Below are 20205 nucleotides of genomic sequence, written 5' to 3' on the forward strand. Positions count from 1 at the left end.
GTGTAGCCTTGATAATTTTTCTGTGAACGTCTTTCAACTCATCATCAAGTGTGATTTCCTTGGGACCATTTCATTTCCCCCCTTGTTTTTTTTTCTGCCCAGAGGATTCTTCACTTGCAGGTGAAGCACTAGTAGTTTAGGGTACGGTTGAGGATGGGTATCCATATGAGGTGTTGGATCTTCCATCTTAGTATCCTTAAAATCTTGTGTAGTAAACACTTCGGAGGGATGAGGTTTACTCAAAGATGACCCCAACTATGAACAACGGTCGAGGTCACCCCATCAAACAGTTGGGTACAAATATCAAGGCAAGGTAGGGGAGCATTTCTCAGCTTTTCTACATAGTAGTTCAACTGCTTGAAAAATTAATAAATATTGTCAAACTAGTAAAAAAATAATGTAATTTAAAAATGTATATATATATATATATATATATATATATGTGTGTGTGTGTGTGTGTGTGTGTGTGTGTGTGTGTGTCCCTCGGCCTCCGCTTCCCATTCTTCATCAGTCATGTTGAAAGAGTTCGTTAAAGGATTATAAAGATTTACGGTTTTATTTTTCATTTTAAACCACATAGAATACTTTTCTTTTGAAGTAGTCGTATCGTTTTTTCAACTGTTTTCTTTCGACAACAAAATTATGCTCAATATCCAATTTCTCCGCGACTACAATCCACGAGCTTCCTTTTAGGCCACTACCCTCCGGTCATTAGTGGTTAATTCGTGTACGCATGCTTCCAAAAAAAATTGTCCACACTCTCCGACTTCCAACTAATTCTAGTTCTTTTATCTGTCATGTCTATTATTAAAAAAAAAGATAACTTAACACACATGTACAATATAAATCAAGCGCAAATCTGATTTAATCTTTTTTTTTAACTACAATCATGAATAAAATTTGATTTCATACTAAGATCATAAAACATTAAAGAAGTTCAGATTTCAAAAAAAATCCTTACAACATAAATCAAGATCATACAACTTCACATTTCAGCTTTCATACAACAAATTCAAATTTCAGTATTTTTTAGATTTCAGTTTTCATAGAAACATATTATGATTTTAGCTTTCATACAAACATATTCCGATAAGAATAAATCTGATTTCATAACCTTATAATAGGAGATCATAAACATTTAATTGGATTTTATATATATAAATTCAAAATTACATTCAATTAAAATGATTTAATTCATACATGATCAGATTTCATGTAGATACAATCTGATTTCATAGATAATTCATTTGGAAAACTGATTTCATACATCAACTTCAGAAAAAAAAAATACAAAACAACCAAGGCTTACTTGTTGTTGCAGATGTCGAAGTCAAAGTGATAGCCATATTTCATACACACATGGTCATATTTCATGTAGATACAATTTGATTTGATAGACAATTCATTTGGAAAACTGATTTCATACATCGGCATCAGAAAAAAATTACAAAACAACCAAGGCTTACCTGTTGTTGTAGACGTCAAAGTCAAAGTGATGGTAGCGAAGTTGTGAATGGCTAGAAGTCGTTAAGAAGGAATCGAAGTGGCCAGAAATCGATGGAGTGACCTATTTTAGGTTGCACTGAAGATGGAAAGAAGGGAAGAAGTTGTGTGATTTCTGTTATGGCACAGGGGCATAGATGGACAATGGGGTTTTTTCGGTTAGCATCGATTTGGGGGGGGGGGACCGAGTCAGCCCATTAGTCAGCTATTGCTAACCGAATCAGCCGCTTTGGAGGCCTATTAAACGACCTGACTACTGTCTGAGTCAGTAGTCAGCTCTAACTGGACCGGGTTAGTGCAAAACAAGCAACCCGGAAGCAAAAGTTCTTCCCAGATATCTCGGAGCCATCTTGGATGATTTTGAAATCACCGAAAATCACATAATCATTTCCATAACGATTAATAAATGCAGGTATATAATTCCACATATCCCACTTCTTTTGTGCTCTTAAGGTGTATAGACATTAAATAAAAAACATAAAGTTATAAGTTACCCACTCTCCTTCCGTTCCACAAAAAACCAAATTACTCTTACAAAAAACATTTGTTTTTTAAAAACACCATCGAGTCCCAAACATGAAGAATCTCCCCTAAATGATCACGAGCACGCCTACAAGCCACCTTAGAATTATAAATTTTTTCATCACCTTGACCTAAAATACGTCTAATTGTGTCATTAGAGTTTCCTGTAAACCCAACACATTTATACCATAATCCATGCAAACACTTTTAAACTATCTCCTCTTCTTCGACCTCTGAACCCCACATAGGTTTATAATTAAAATAGTCATTTAAAACCATCTGACTCTCAAATTAGAGAAATGATATTTTGAATTTCATATATACTTCCATCTATATCATACCTTAATGTGTTTCCAATATCAATGTAACAACCTATTTCTTCCAAAAAAACATAAGACAACATAAATCTTTCACTATTGAATCTAGGAGCTTTTGAAGGTGTCTAAGAGAATTTATTATAATTTTATAATTAAATAATTATAAAATAAAATTATTCAAAACAATTTTAGTAGCTAAATCATCTATTTGATTATACTTAGTACATTAGCAATGGTGGTTGGATAAGAGTTGAATTGTTGTATATTATGATTTTAAATAAATTGAAAGTGTAGGTAATACATATAGTTAAATGGAAGAGTTGTATAAAAACTGAATGGTTTAAAAGAATTAAATAGTATTAGTTCTATTCAATTTATCATTACCTTTATATCATGGGAAATTGAGTAATCTAATCCATATAAACGACTATTCTAATAATAATAACCAACTGAAAAGTTATTTTGTAAAATGAACACTATCTCTAGAATAGAGCATTCTGGAGTAGAAGCATTCATTTCAGAGTTTCTGGTGTGAAACAAGAATCTTCATACATTCAAGACTGGTAAAGTCCATTCTAGAGTACGACTATCTGCAACAAGTATCTAAGTATGATTTTCAACTTCATACTTAGATGTGACAATATGGAGTCACGAAAACTTGTTCCTGACACACATTCCGGACTATAAAAACATCAATTTTTGGACCATATATATAAATGATACCCAATGTAACTAGATGCTTACTTTGGATCATAGATAATTATCTCTTATAACTACTTGAAGATGAGTATCTCAGAGAGTGAGCATGAAGAAAGCTTTACCGACCTGCTTGTTTGCCTACACAACCTTAGGTGGACCAACCCTCATACGTACATGAACATCAAAACTGATGTGATAGATTGTTTCCAACTCTGTTTTGTGGCTATTGGATGTATTGTAAAGTTATTTTGTTCCATAATTTTATTGTTTCTTTAAAATTGATAGCATTTCTACACCTAAACCTAATTGCTTTGTTATCCCAAAAATATAAAGCTCCATGCATTCATAGGTTGCTTGTTGCATGTCAACTTTATGGATAATGTCCGTCTAGAGGGGGCTACCTAAAGACAATGTTCATAGCAACGGCTATCGATGAGAACAACCAGACCCTCCCTATAGCATTGGGTATGGGCGTGGAAAATAATGTCGATTCATGTACATAGTTTCTGGTGAGGTTGAAGGAAGCTCTTGGAAAGGGTAGGGAAGTATTTTTGATAACCAATATTGACGATGTCATTACTTGTTGCGTAGATTAGGTATTTCCAGATTCTTATCATCGGTATTGTTGTAAGAATGTGTTCATGTATTTGCAAACAGTAATTAGTGGAAATAGACAATTGGAGAATGTGGTCTTCGCTGCATGCCAAGCATATACTATTTTTCATTTTCAACAAACATTTTTTCGACTAACCCACGATGCACGTGAGGTGATTGCCAACATCGGTCATGCGAAATGGGCAACAGTCTTTTTGGTAAACATACGTTGGAATGTAATGAACATTGATATTCCATGATTTCTCCTGGTGTTATCGTTTAATCAACACAATGTACTGATAATCACACTTACTAAGGTAATTTGTGACTACATTCAATGGACTTTTGTTAAACACAGTTTCATGGGAGGTTGATATATATATATATATGTGTGTGTGTGTGTGTGTGTGTGTATATATATATATATATATATATATATATATATATATATATATATATTGCATCATATCTTAATATTTTTAGCCATTTTTATGTTCATTAGAGAAAAAAGATACTTAATCTATTATATGTTGTGATGTAGAAGCAAAAGACATACTTGGGAGCAAAAAGGAAGCTGGAAGCTAGGTTACCACATTGTGGTGACATTACCACGATGTGGCTTTTTGAATTTTCCCGATGAACCTCGAAGACTTGATGATTACACGATAAACCCAAAGACCACGTCGTGGCAAACTTGCCACAACATACTGGACCAACTTCGAGAAAAATTTATATAGAAGGAACATTCCTTCAGAAAACTAACTTTTGTTGGAGCTTTAGTCGACTTTTGAAGGCGAAGAATGTAATTGGAAGCTTGGAGTTGCAGAAGATCGATTAGAAGCTTGAGTTTTAGAGATCTGAGGCAAAAGTTCTTATATTTACTTATTCTTCTTGTGTTTGATCATAGATTACAAGTTGAATTTCGTTTTTACATGTTTATTTGCTGAAGTTATGGGCTAAAATACCCTAAATTTCGTTTAGACTAGATTTCTTGCTTATTTATGAGTTCATTTATGGATTGGATGATGCTAAGTTGGTTATTTGTTATGTTACTTTATTAAAGAATCTCTCTATGTTTATGATAAATAATTTTCTATTTATTGTGTTGAGTTTAATTAAGTTTGCATGACCTTACATTATTGATTAACATGAATCTTATGATCTCGTTGGTGGTTATCGATGCCAAAAAAATTAATAACCCTAAATCTTTTATACTAAAATAGTGTATAGTGGTAAAGGGGTTGAATCCACGGAGATTGGTTCAATTTTATAACTCTATGAAAAATCTCTTTGTACAAGTACTTATAAAATAACAATAAAAGTAAAAATTGGGGTTTTAATCTTTTAAAATACTTGAAATAAAACTAGGATTAAACTAAGATTTAGATGGACAATTCAAAAAAAATATGAGTTTGATGTAAAATCAATAAGAGAAAGATGCTTGACTTAAGGTTTCCTCACTTTGACTTTTGATGAACATATCATTAGAATCAAACGGTGCAATACTTCTTTTAAATCTTTAATTTGGCTATAGTAATCTAAAAAGCTTGAGATTACCTAGACTTTTATTAGTTGTTAAAATGGTTAGAGAAGCTCATAACAACTTCCTTAGTCAAAGTCACAATTTCCATTAAGCATGTAATTAGTGAAAGTCAACTAGCACTAAGAACCAAAAAGTCACGAAATCCAACAGCAGTCAATGGTTTTCACTACCATTTTGGAGAAAATGTTGTTATGATCGTGTGAAGTAAAACCAACACAAAAATCATTTATTGCTTGCTAATTTGAGGATCCTCTACTTAATCAAGAAATTAGCCAACTAAGCACCACAAGCACATTTAAACTCATGAATAAAAACATATAAGTAGTAACAAGATGTTAAAACATAAAACATTCTCATAAAGATTTAAGAACAAGTTTATGGAGTCTTCAACATTCAACAAAAATTTAAAGGATTTCACCAAAGTCAACCAAGTTTAGTTTAGCCTAGCATGACTAAACTCAAAAAAACAAAGTGAGAAAAGAATATACCAAACATTTAATAAGATTCAAGAGCAAAAAGATGAAGTTCTTGAGGTGTTCTTGGCCTTCTAAATGCTCCAAAATCTCCAGAGAATCCTCCCAAGTTCGGATGTCCGGGAGTGCGAAAAGAGTCCCATAAAACTTCCTCAAATAGAAACCAAAAGTAAAATCACGATTTTGCCCCTGCAGGAACTCATGCGGGCCGCATAAGAATTCCACGCGGGCCGCATGAACTAATGGAGAACAGGACTTCATTGTGTATTGGGCATTCCACGCGGGCCGTAGGAACTCACCCCAGCCATCGTTATTGGTTCTGGTGTTGCTGCTACAACAGGTATTTGCTCAATCACTGGTGGTTGATCCCTGTTTTCATCTGCGTTTCCAACGCCACTCCTTGTTCTCACCATTTTTGATCTACACACCGAATAATGTGAAATTAGATCCTCATTCACGATATATATTCAAATCATCCTTATTACTCCGAAACATTTACATGTTAGTTCTAATACCGTAGACATACGCTTAGAATCCTACACACATAAGGTTTCCAGATCCGGTCGGCAACAGACCGTAGATCCGAACAATTAATATCATATATGGCAACATATAACATTTAGCACATAAAAGCATTTTAGGCAAATTTCCTAAAATAAACTAGTGCTCGTGTCTGAAGTATAACATGCACACATCTAACAACCTTCACTTAGCATTCTAAGTTTAAGTCTAGAAATCCTACAAATTCCTAGCTCGCTTAAACTAATGCTCTGATACTAACTGTGACATCCCCAAAATCTCGGCCAGAAAAAACCGATTTCATTTATGCTTTTTAAAATAATTTCAGAGTAAATCCTTTTTGATTCAAAAGAGTTGCGGAATTTTTTCCCAAAACAAAACATGATAAAATAATATTTATCAAAGCATTTGATCAAGATATGCATTTTCATTATATAATCAAAACTCGGGATGTCATGTTCCGATACAGACCATAAAGCATAAACGATAACATTACAAGTCATTCAACAAATATATAAATATACAGACTTGTAAACAAAACAAATCGATGATTCATCCATCTTATGCCCTTGCGCCACTTCCTGTAATACAAATAAAACCGAGTGGGTCAGGCTTGGGAGCCTGGTGAACATATAGGGTTTTCAACCCACAATAAATAATTACATTTAATTTCACCAACCAACACTATCCCGATTACCCATTCCCGTTATCCTCACTTTACGTCCCTAAAACAACATCTATCTCAAGGGACCTAATCTAGGATTTTCATCGGGACCGACATTACTGCTAAGGGGTTTCCTCAACAATAGATATCCTAAAGGCAACCATGAGGGGGATAGAGTACCGGTGAACACATCGTTCGCAACACCTACAGGTTATGAACCTGCTAGCGTTCCATAGGACTATCTAGAAAGAGTATGTGGTCGTTATCCATACTCGGCTGAATAACTAGATCAACAACAACATCGAGGCCTCTCATCTGTTTATTACACACCAACTATCTACCCATGTTCTACCCAACATATTAGTAGATAAAAATATATATTTTTATACATAGTTTAAAACCTGTATAGCATTTTCATTCAATACATATTCCACATAACAGATGAGGCACACCCACACAACACGTATTTCATAGAAAATAAATCAGATCTATGAGATAGAAGAGAGTGAATATACATTCACACACATAACAACAAAATTACACACATAACACGTATTTCGTATAAAATACTTCATAATTATGCGTTAGAAGAAAGTAACTACACACTCACTTGATCAGAAGATGATCGGACAACACTACGACTTGTAGAAGTTGTATTCTTCGGTAGATCTGGAAGATCTTCATAAAAACCGGGCTCCTCGCGGGCAGAGCTTCGGCTCGGGAATCGCAATTCTCGGGATCTTCGGGAGCATAAAACTTCCTTCTTAACTTGGATATGAGATCCGGGGTGTCGGGATGGCTTCTGGGGTTTATACGCAGAGCTTCGGCACAAAAAGGAGGAGAAATGAGCAAATAAGCTTGGAACCCTCGCATCCTATTTATAGGAGGCTGAGGCCTCGCAGTACGCTGGGCGTACAGCCGTACGTGGGGCGTACGCCTCCGAAATCGTCACTGCGTGCGTCATCCGAAGAACTCGAGTGCGAGGTGCGTCATGCTTCGCTGTACGCTGGGCGTACTTCGGATAAGTCCGGTGACTCCCCTTCGGATAATGTCGGATTTAATAATTAAATTTATATATTAATTATTTAATAAACTTCAAAAATTCATATCTTCTTCATACGAACTCTGTTTTCGACGTTCTTTATATCCACGCATAGGTGAGACTACGCTCTACAACTTTCGTTTAGACTCCGTCGGCTAATTTTGACTTTATTTTTATTATTTATTTTTAGTAGGCCGGGTCAGGAAAACTTCGTTATAAAATCATAACTTCTTTATCCGACATCCACTCTCGCCGATCTTTTTATCGCTTCCCTACCCCTAACGAGATCTTCGATTCTCGGTTAGATTGTGTCGGCTAAAAACTGCTCGATCTCAAATTGAGTATTCGGGCTACATACTGCTAAGTCGAAACTTCAGAAAATCATAACTTCCTCATACGAAGTCAGATTTGGGCGTTCTATATATATTCGGAAACCTCGTTTCGGCCATTACAACTTTATGTAAAGATATCGAGTTTATTTTATACTTAATTTTTGACGTTTATTTTTATTCTTAATTAATCAAATCACATAATTAAGCAATTAAGCACGAAACACATAATACTCAAATAATACACTTCTATTATTTCAAAACAGGTTTCAAAGGTTAACCTAGACTATTATATCAACATTAATGACAAGCCCAGAAACACAGGCGTTACACAAAGCATCCGCCACCACATTTGTTTTACTCGGATGGTAAAGGGCAGTCATAATCATTTACTATGTCCAGCCACCTGCGCTGCATCATGTTCAGGCTTGGCTGATCCATAATGTGCCTCAAACTCTTGTGATCCGTGTATATAGTATAGCGGAGCCCAAAAAGATAATGCCTCCAAAATTTGAGGGCAAAAACCCTTCCCCCAACTCCAAATCATGTGTGGGATACTTCGTCTTGTGCGGCTTCAGCTGCCGCGAAGCATATGCTATCACTCGTCCTCTCTGCATAAGGACCGCCCCCAAACCAGTGACTAAAGCATCATAGAATACCACAAAACCCTCAATTCCCTCTGGGAGGGTCAAAATCGGGGGCTCACATAATCTCTACGAAGTGTCTCAAATGTTGACTGCTTCTCAGGGCCCCACCGAATATTTACCCCTTCCTCGTTAGACAAGTGAGGGGTACTGCAATCTTGGAGAAATCCTAAAGGAATCTTCGATAGTACCCTGCCAACCCCAAGAAACTTCTGATATCTGAGGGGCATTTCAGAACCTCCCACTGCATCACCGCCTCGATCTTGGTCGGATTGACCAATATCCTGTCCTTGTTAACGAGGTTTCCAAGGAACGTAACCTCTCGTAACTAAAACTCGCACTTCGAGAACTTAGCATAAAGACGCTCTCACTTCAAAACCCCTAGAAGCTCGCGAAGATGCTCTTCGTGCTGCTCTCTGGTCTTGGAGTATACCAAGATATCATCAATAAATACAATAACTAAACGATCAATCATCGGCCTGCATACCCAATTCATCAAGTCCATAAATACCTTAGACGCATTAGTGAGCCCAAATGGCATCACCATGAACTCGTAACGCCCATAACGAGTCTGGAACACGGTCTTCTCCACGTCCTCCTCTCTCACCCTGACCTGATGACACCTGGACCTCAGATCTATCTTGGAGAACCAAGATGCAACCTGTAACTGATCAAAGAGATCATCAATCTACGGAAGGGTATAACGGTTCTTCACTGTTAGCTTGTTAAACTCCCGGTAATTAATACACATCCGGTGTGAACCATCCTTATTCTTGGCGAATATAATCGGTGTTCTCCATGGAGAACTACTCGTTCTGATGAATTGCTTGCCTAGCAGCTCCTGCAGTTGAGATGACAACTCTTGCATCTCAGGCGGTTCCAAGTGGTACAATGCCTTGGAAATCAGGGCCGCACCTGGCACGAGGTCAACCCTGAACTCGACGTGCCTCTCAGGAGGCACATCGGGTAACTCATTCGGAATTACATCGGTAAACTCCCTGACAACCGGGACCTCTGAAACTGAAACCTGATCCTCAACACGCATATCTACCATATAATCCAAATAACCGCACACCCATGTTGAATATACTGTTGAGCTCTGGTTGCAGAATAAAACCCTAAACCCATCCTGGTGCCCTCTCCATAGATAACCAGTTCTCCCCCACTCGTGGTTTGAACTACCACGCGCTGGCCGTCACAATCAATCGTAGCACCAAAACGGCTCAGCCAATCCATACCCACAATCACACAGACATCCCCCATGGGGATATGGATCAAATCGATCGGATAAGGCACCCCAAAGATCTCCAAAATCCAACCCTGATATATTGATGATGCTGAAACCCTATGTTCGTTGGTGATAGAAACTCGCAACAGACACTCTAACTCCCTAATGGGCATATCAAACTCCATATTGAACGATCGAGACATAAAAGACCGACTTGTACCTAAGTCAAACAACACTAGATGTAACGCCCCATTTCTGGTAAGTAATTTAAATAAAGTATTTTCCTTTCTGAAGAGGTACTCAATGAGTCAGTAGCCCAACTCGTCGAGTAGAGACGAGAATTGCATGCGTTTTTAGTTGGCAACTCGACGAATCCATATTCCGGACTCGGCGAGTCCGCTGGTCTGGATGAAACCCTATATCCCAGGGGTTTGTACCCTATTTAAACGTCATTATGGCCTCCCACCCCAGTCTCCAACACCTTTAGAGCATTTCTCATTAAAACCTTAGTCCCCCATTGTTGAGCTTGAGTGTTTTGTGATGGCTTGGGAGTTATAGAAGAGAAGGAAGGAAAAGAAGATCAATAGAAGAGAAAGGAGATCCATAATCTAGCTTCCATCTGCTTCATATTCTGGTAATAAAGTTATTACGTTGCTTATTCTTCCATTAAACCCTCTTTTATGCTTGTTTATGTCTCTTTTGGAGCTTTATATGACTCAAACTCGAGATTTGAGCTCTCCTTAGGATGGAGACCATAGATCTGGATGTTATTGAGCTCTAGGAACTCAATATATCTACCTTTATGCAAATATAGCCTTGTTCCAAACCCTAAGTGCTTTGTGTTGGGTATTTTGGTATTCTAGCCCCATTCCCGTGTGCATTCACATAAAGTTGGAAACTTTACGTGCAAAACCATCCCTAGAAGCCCAGATCTATGAATTGGATGCACTGAAATCGACTAGAATCGACTGTGTAGTAATGACATGCAGGAGACTCGGCGAGTCCAAGCCAATCTTCTTGTCTCAAGAACAGACTCAATGAGTTGTTCATACAACTCGGCGAATCACAGACTGGACGTGTTCATATGATGAAGGAGAACTCGATGAGTTGTTCTTACAACTCGGTGAGTCAGATGAAGTTAGATTGGACATTAGTACGGAAGGAGAACTCATCGAGTTGTTCCCAAACTCGACGAGTTGAAGTGAGTAGAGGATTAGAAAAGGTATTAGGGACTCGGCGAGTTGGCGGCCCAACCTGGCGAGTCCGATCAACTGGAAGTTGGCCTTGACTAGGAGGTGGACTTTGAGCAGGGGTAAATTAGTCATTTTATCCTGAGATGCAATGGGAGGTTCCAAGACTCAGGAGCAACATGAGGAGCACCTGAGAGAGGTGCTAGAGACATTGAGGAGGGAGAGACTTTTCGCAAAGTTCTCCAAGTGTGAGTTTTCGTTGCGCGAGGTGCAGATCCTTGGACACCTTGTCAACCAAAAGGGTATACTAGTAGATCCAGCCAAGATAGAGGCTGTGATGCTATGGGAGGTCTCGAGGTCTCCATCTGAGATTCAGAGCTTCCTAGGACTGACAGGGTACTATAGGAGATTCATCCAGGATTTTTCCAAGATAACAGTTCCACTCACCCGACTGACCAAGAATTCGGTGGTGTTTTGTTGGGGCCTGAGCAGCAGGCACCATTTGAGGCCCTCAGACCGAGATTATGCGAGGCGACGATTCTTACCCTACCAGAGGGAGTAGAGGATTTTGTAGTTTACTGTGATGCTTCGATCACAGGTATGGGAGCAGTGTTGATGTAGCAGGGCCATGTGATAGCTTATGCCTCTAGATAGCTGAAGCCTCACGAGGCTAACTATCCGACACACGATTTAAAGTTGGGGGCAGTGGTGTTCGCCTTCACGATTAGGAGACATTACCTCTATGGGGTCCGTTGTACCTTTACACGGATCACAAGATTTTAAGGTACCTCATGGATCAGCCGAATTTAAACATGAGGCAGCGTCGGTAATTAGATGTGGTTAAGGACTATGACTGTGAGATCCTTTATCATCCAAGAAAGGAAAATTTAGTGGCCGATGCCCTGAGCCGCAAGGCGGTAGCTGCCCCGATCAGGGATATTTGTCTGAGGATGACAGTGATTACTCCATTGTTGGAGCAGATTTGAGAGTCACAGGTTGCGGGCCTTAAGGAGGAGAGGTAGAAATGTGCAAGGATCGTGGACCGAGTAGCTTCCTTTGACTATGACAGTCGAGGATTGTTAACCCTTCATGGGAGAGTTTGGGTACCATACTAGGGAGGAGTACGACAGTTGCTGATAGATGAGGCCCATAAGTCTTGGTTCTCCATCCACCCAGGGGTGACGAAGATGTATAGAGATCTTCAACCCGATTATTGGTGGTTGTGCATGAACCAGGACGTGGCATGGTATGTGGAGAGATGCCTGACCTACAGGAAGGTCAAGGCGGAGCATCAGAGATCCCACGGCAAGATGCAGCCATTAGACATTGCCGTGTGGAAATGGGAGAAAATCACTATGGATTTCATCACTAAGCTTCCCAGGACCGGACGCGGAGTTGATTCGATTTGGGTTATAGTGGATCGACTGACCAAGAGCGCACATTTCATACCGATTCAGGAGAGCATATCGACCGAGAAGCTAGCCGATATTTATGTGCGCGAGGTAGTGGCACGACATGGAGTGCCTGTATCAGTAGTATCAGATCGAGACGTCCGGCTTGCTTCCAAGTTTTGGAAGCGGTTTCATGACGAGATGGGGAATCGTCTTCACTTCAGCACCGCAATTCTCCCTCAGAAGGACGGTCAGAGCGAGAGAACGATTCAGACTCTCGAGGACATGCTTCGGGCATGTGTTCTAGATTTTGGTGGCAGTTGGGATACGTATCTTCCATTAGCGGAATTTTCGTATAACAACAGTTACCACGCCAGTATTGACCGCCCTCCTTTCGAGATGCTTTACGGGAGGAAGTGTAGGACCCCGATCTAGCATACAATTAATCATATTATGGTGTGCATGCAAACCCTAATATCTTTTGGATCTAGTTTGTCTAATGAACATGCAATTGAATATCCAAATCTATAAACGCTAGATCTAGCATACAGTTAATCATATTAACATAAAATAGGGTTTAGATCTAACCTTTGATTGTTATAGAGCAATAACAATCTAATCCTTGGTTTCTTAAAAAGAACGTCCAAATCTGACTTCGTATGACGAAGTTATGATTTTTCCAAGTTTCGGATATAGCAGCAGACAACTAAAATACATGAAATAGAGATCAAGAGATTTTACCCAATACAATGTAACATCCCAAAATACGACCCAAAATTTTTTGTTTAATCATTACTAAAATTATTAGATCAGTACCATAAAATAAAACCCATACGTCAATGTATCCAAAACCATAACAAAGTATCACAAGAAAACTGTATCAAGACTGTATCAAATCATGACAATGAAAAGCTAATCAACTCCCAGGACAAAAACTAAAGCTGGGGTGTGTACGATGCCATCATCCCGAGCTCTTCCCTTTACTTGCGGAAGTACCTGAAACCAGAACTGAAACTAGAAGCACGAAGCTTAGTGAGCTCCCCCAAACTACTACATACCATACAATAACATATAAACACATACTGGGCCTTGCCCACAACATCGGACCGAAGTCCGGAACTAACTAGGACCTTGTCCCCTGCATCGGACTAAAGCCCGGAACTAACTGCATCAGACCGATATCCGGAACTAACTAGGACCTTATCCCCTACATCAGACTGAAGCCTGGAACTAACTGCATCGGACCGAAGTCCGGAAACTGATTGAGCATAACATGGCATAGCATAAACATATCAACTGGCATAAGCACATATACTGCATACTGCATCGGACCGAAGTCCGGAACACATAATACAAAACATACCTGAATCACAAAGACATCAAGCAATCTAACTACTGCATCAGACCGAGGTCCGGAACTACTGCTAACTAAATGGGCCGACATTGTGGCCGTCGACCCGTTCCTACTGGAAGGAAGACTCACCTCGTAGTCTAGCTGCTGAATGAAATGCTCCGGAATCCGTCTGCTGCGGCTCCCGTTTCACCCCGGCTACAATTTCCATAAGAACACTCAATCAAATACTGATAACCATACTTAGGGTAAAATGACTATTTTACCCCTAGCCAAAGTCAACCCTCTAGTCTAAGTCAACATACAATTGACCTGACTCGTCGAGTCCCTATTCTCATCTCTCAATCTTGCCCGCTACTACTCTTCGAGTTTGGCATAGACTCGATGAGTTCCTCTTCGATACTAACATTCAGTCAATCTAGATCTGACTTGCCGAGTTGTATGAACAACTCGTCGAGTTCTCCTTCATCAGATGAACACTCTGGCTGTGACTCGCCGAGTTGTATGAACAACTCGCCAAGTCTGTTCTTGAGATATGAAGATTGTCTTAGACTCACCGAGTCGGGGTATTGACTCGCCGAGTCCCTCCATGAATGAGTTTGATCTTTGACTCACTGAGTCCATCCACAACCCACTGGTTCCACTTGGCATAACTCGCAAAGAGAAACATCAGGGACTCGTGACTCGACTCGCCGAGTCCGAAGAAGGACTCGCCGAGTCGGTTGCATGCAACTTTTATATAGTCGATTTTGCTCGCATCCAGTGCATCCAAATTATCGATCTGGGTTCCTAGGGCTTGATTAACATGTAAAGTTTCCAACTTTACGTGTACATAAGCATCCATAAAGGTTTAAAGGTTCAAAATGTGCTAAAAGGGGTAGATCTAGGGTCCTCATGCAAAATGGTTCCATAAAGGCAATAGATCTGAGCTTCTAGAGCTCCAATCTTGGTAGATCCGAAGACTATTCGACACCACATGTTCTCCATAACACTATTAAGCCAAAATGGAAACAACAAGCTACTTATGAGATCTACTTGAAGAAGGATAAGGGTTTGGGGCTAATACCTCAATGAAGACTGTGATACCACCAAGAACTCATATCTACTTGCTTCTCCCTTGATTCCTCCTCTTCTCTTCTCTTCTTCTAATTCACCAAAGAATCACAACTTCACAAAGTGAGGAAAATCACACCAAAATGATATAGGAGGCAAGGCTTTTCATGTGAGGCTTTTCTGTGGGTGAGGGGGGCTAATGAATTCCCAAAAAGTTGTTTAAATAGGGTACAAACCCGTGTATTTAGGGTTTCTTCCAGACTGGCGGACTCGCTGAGTCCCGAATATGGACTCGTCGAGTCGCCTAACTACATGTGCTCGGGAACCCGTCTCTACTTGACGAGTCGGGCTACTGACTCGCCAAGTTCCTCTTAAAAAAATTGACTAAAACATAATTAAACAGCATACCAGAATTGGGGCATTACAACTCTCCCCCACTTGACTCAGACTTCGTCCTCGAAGTCTACTGCTGCTGCATCTGGAAACAACTCTGGGTAGTGCTCCCACATCTCCTCCTCTGCCTCCCACGTCCACCCAGACCCTTTCTGGTGCCGCCACTGCACCTTCACCAACTGAACCACCTTGTTCCTCAAGGTCTTCGTCTTCCGATCCAAGATCGCTACAGGTCTCTCAATATAATTCAGGCTGCTATCAACCTGAATGTCCTCCAAGGATACGACTGCTGACTCGTCCACCAAACACTTCCGCAACTGAGAAACATGGAAAGTGTTGTGGATCTGACTGAGTTCTATCGGGAGATCCAATCGATAAGCAACCTGACCCACCCGGGCCAAAACCCTAAAAGGACCAATGAACCTGGGGCCCAACTTGCCGCTTTTCCGAAACCTGATGACACCCTTCCAGGGTGATACCTTCAGGAGGACCATGTCGCCTACCTGAAACTCCAAGTCTGATCGCCTCCTGTCGGCGTAACTCTTCTGCCGACTCTGCGCAGTCTGCAGTCTACTACGAACCTGCTGGATCAACTCTGTCGTCTTGAGCACCACTTCGGTGCTCCTAATGACACGCTGGCCAACCTTGCCCCAACAAATCGGGGTCTTGCACTTTCTCCCATAGAGCATCTCGAAGGGATGGCGGTCAATACTCGCATGATAACTATTGTTATATGAAAATTCCGGTAACGGAAGTACGTATCCCAACTGCCACCGAAATCTAAGACACATGCCCGGAGCATGTCCTCAAGAGTCTGAATCGTCTTCTCGCTCTGCGCGCTCGTCTGAGGGTGGAAAGTGGTGCTGAAAAGGAGACGAGTACCCATCTCGTCATGAAAACGCTTCCAGAATCTGGAAGTAAAACGGACATCTCGATCGGACACCACTGAAACAGGCACTCCATGCCGTGCCACAACCTATCGCACATAAATATCGGCTAGCTTCTCAGCCGATATGCTCTCGTAGATCGGTATAAATGAGCACTCTTCGTCAACCGATCCACTGTAACCCAAATAGAATCCACTCCACGTACGGTCCTGGGGAGCTTAGTGACAAAATCCATGGTGATATCTTCCCATTTCCACACTGGAATGTCTAACGGCTGCATCTTACCGTGAGGCCTCTGGTGTTCTACCTTAACCTTCCTGCAGGTCAGGCATTTCTCCACATACCAAGCGACATCCCGCTTCATGCAGGGCCACCAATAGTCGGGTCGAAGATCCCTATACATCATCGTTGCCCTTGGGTGGATGGAAAATCGAGACTTATGAGCCTCGTCCATCAGCACCTGTCGTACTCCGCCCCAGTACAGCACCCAAACTCTCCCATGAAGGGTCAACAATCCTCGACTATCATAGTCGAAGGAAGCTACTCGGCCCACAATCCTCTCACACTTCTGCCTCTCCTCCTTGAGGCCCTCGACATGAGCCTCTCTGATCTGCTCTAACAATGGAGTAATTACTGTCATCCTCAAACATATGTCCCTGATCGGGGCCGCTACCGCCTTACAACTTAGGGCGTCGGCCACTACATTGGTCTTCGCTGGGTGATACAGGATCGCACAATCATAATCCTTTACCACGTCTAACCATCGCCACTGCCTCATGTTAAGATTCGGCTGATCCACGAGATACCACAGACTCTTATGATCCGTGTAGCTGGTACAACGGACCCCATAAAGGTAATGCCTCCAAATCTTGAGAGCAAACACCACTGCCCCCAGCTCTAAATCATGCGTAGGATAGTTAGCCTCGTGAGGCTTTAACTGTCTGCAGGCGTACGCTATCACACGGCCTCGCTGCATCAACAATGCTCCCATACCTGTGATCGAAGCATCACAGTAGACTACAAAATCCTCTACTCCCTTTGGTAGGGTAAGGATCGGTGCCTCGCACAATCTTTGCCTGAGGGTCTCAAATGCTGCCTGCTGCTTAGGCCCCCAGCAAAACACCACCGACTTTTAGTCAGTCGGGTGAGTGGTACAGCTATCTTGGAGAAATCCTGGATGAATCTCCTGTAGTACCCTGCCAACCCTTGGAAGCTTCGAATCTCAGATGGAGATCTCGGGACCTCCCACTGCATCACGACCTCTATCTTGGCCGGATCTACCAAAATACCCTTCTGATTGATGAGGTGCCCAAGGAACTACACCTCGCGCAACCAGAACTCGCACTTGGAGAACTTTGCGAAGAGTCTCTCCCTCCTCAAAATCTCTAGCACCTCTCTCAGGTGCTCCTCATGCTGCTCCTAAGTCTTGGAATAGACCAATATGTCATCAATGAATACTATCATCGACCGATCCAACAATGGCCGACAAACGCGATTCATGAGATCTATGAACAAGTCTGGAGCGTTGGTGAGCCCAAACGGCATCACCACGAACTCATAATGACCATACTGGGTCCTGAAAGCAGTCTTCAGCACATCCTCATCACTGAGTCGCATTTGATGATACCCGGAGCGTAAATCGATCTTGGAAAACCAAGACGCTCCCTGCAGCTGATCAAACAAATCATCTATCCTCGGGAGTGGGTAACGGTTCTTCACCGTTACCTTATTCAACTCCCAATAATCTATATACATACGGTGCGACCCGTCCTTCTTCTTCACGAACAAAATTGGTGCTCCCCAGGGCAAACTAATTGGCCTGATAAAACCCTTCTCTAGCAGCTCATTCAGCTGCGTAGACAACTCTTGCATCTATGGGGGAGCCAACCGATACGGTTCCTTGGCTATCAGAGCCGCACCAGGGACTAGATCAATCCTGAACTCGACCTGTCTCTCGGGAGGTATTCCAGGCAAATCCTCTGGAAATACGTCTGGGTAGTCTCACACTACCGGAACATCATCAACTGTCGTCTTACCCTTTTCCCGGGCATCTAAACCATATGCAATATAACCGGCGCAACCCTGCTGGAAATAGCGCCTCGCTCTCACTGCTGAACACAGAACTGGTCCGCGATGTGGCCTCTCGCCCTGAATCACTAAATCTCCCCCACTGGGGGTGTGAACCCTCACTAACTGTAGTTCATAATCTATCACCGCCCCATTGGGGCTCAGCCAATCCATGCCTACAATGACTTTATTCCCTCGCAGGGGAATAGGGACCAAGTCCACTGAAAACTGCTCATCGAATAACTGTAGAGAACATCCTCTGTGTACTCTCGCGACCCTGATGGTCCTGTCATCTGCTATCTCGACCTCAAGTGAGCAATCCAGCTCCCCCGAAGCTCTACTAAACCTCTTGCTAAGCGCAAGTGAAACAAATGATCGAGTAGCCCCCGAATCAAACAATACTATAGTTGAAATGCCGTTCACTAAGAACGACCCTATACAAAACATATAGCCATAAGTAACAATCAATAATAAAAGCAGAGATAAGGGAAAAATTACATACCCATCACCACATCAGGAGTCGCTCGCGCCTCCTCTGCTGTCAGCTGAAAAGCCCTACTCTTCGCCACCGGCGTCTCATCCCGGACCTGACAGCCGTCTGTAATCCTCAAAGTAGCAGGAGCAGGTGCTGACACCTTTCCTGCAGCTAAACTCGGACACTCGGACTTTTTATGTCCTCTCTGATTGCACTAGAAGCAAATCAGATATGTTGCCGCAATGGCGGTAGTACTGGTTGTACAATCTTTGCTCATATGCCCAGTCCGACCGCACTTGTAGCAGCCGGAACTCCCTGCCTTACATGCCCTGTCGTGCAATCCCCCACACTTGCCACACCGACCGTAACTCTGCTGACTCCTGGATCTGTGATTTGAAACCTTGGGCTTTTTGCCCGAACTCCCTGGACCCGAAGCCGCCTCCGGCTTCCTTTTTCTCTCCATCTCAAGTACAATCTCTCTCTCTCTCTCTCTCTCTCTCGCCCTAGCAATCATGTCATCCAATGTTTTACAGCTGGACCGGCTCACAAACTGGCGGATATCACTCTGCAGCATCTCATGATAATGGGCCTTCTTCATTTCCTCATCAGCTGCGTACCGAGGAACAAGAAGTGCCCTCTCCCTGAACTTGGCGGTGATCTCCGCCATTGTCTTTGTCGTCTGGGTGAGGTCCTGAAACTCCCTGGCTAACTGCTACACCTCAAAAACCGGTGCAAACTCAGCCCTGAACCTCGTAGTAAAGTCAGCCTAGGTCATGGCATCCAAAGCTGCGTCATCCACGATGACATGTCCAACCTCCTCCCACCAATCCCATGACCTGTCCTCAGCCGCTGAAGGCCTCCTTGTAATGCCAATTAGTCGTCAGCTGAATACCATCACATATGATGAGGCTCGGATAATCCTTCGAGTAAAAGACTCGTCCCTACAATGGTTAGACTCAAACGAGAGCTGCACAGTAGGGCCAAATCCAACACTCTGAGATTATTCAACCTTAGTCACATGTGATGTGATGTATTCACCTAATGGCTAATTCCCATTACTCGGAGTCCCACAAAGCACATAGCAAGTAGCATTTGGACACAAGAAACTACTCAAGCAATTCTATCCTCATAACGAGAAACTACACTAGCATACCATGCTAAGCTCATACTACCAGGCATAACCTAAACAGGCTATCCTACTGCTGTCTACTTAATACTAGCTTGCAATTCTCAATAAGCTGAAACACATATAGCAGGCACATAAGGCATCCTCCTAGATCCTCACTCCTATACTAGTATGTTGTTCTACTGAAACTAAAAC

The sequence above is a fragment of the Lactuca sativa genome, chromosome 4 (genome assembly GCF_002870075.4).
Source record: "Lactuca sativa cultivar Salinas chromosome 4, Lsat_Salinas_v11, whole genome shotgun sequence".
Taxonomy (NCBI): Eukaryota; Viridiplantae; Streptophyta; class Magnoliopsida; order Asterales; family Asteraceae; genus Lactuca; species Lactuca sativa.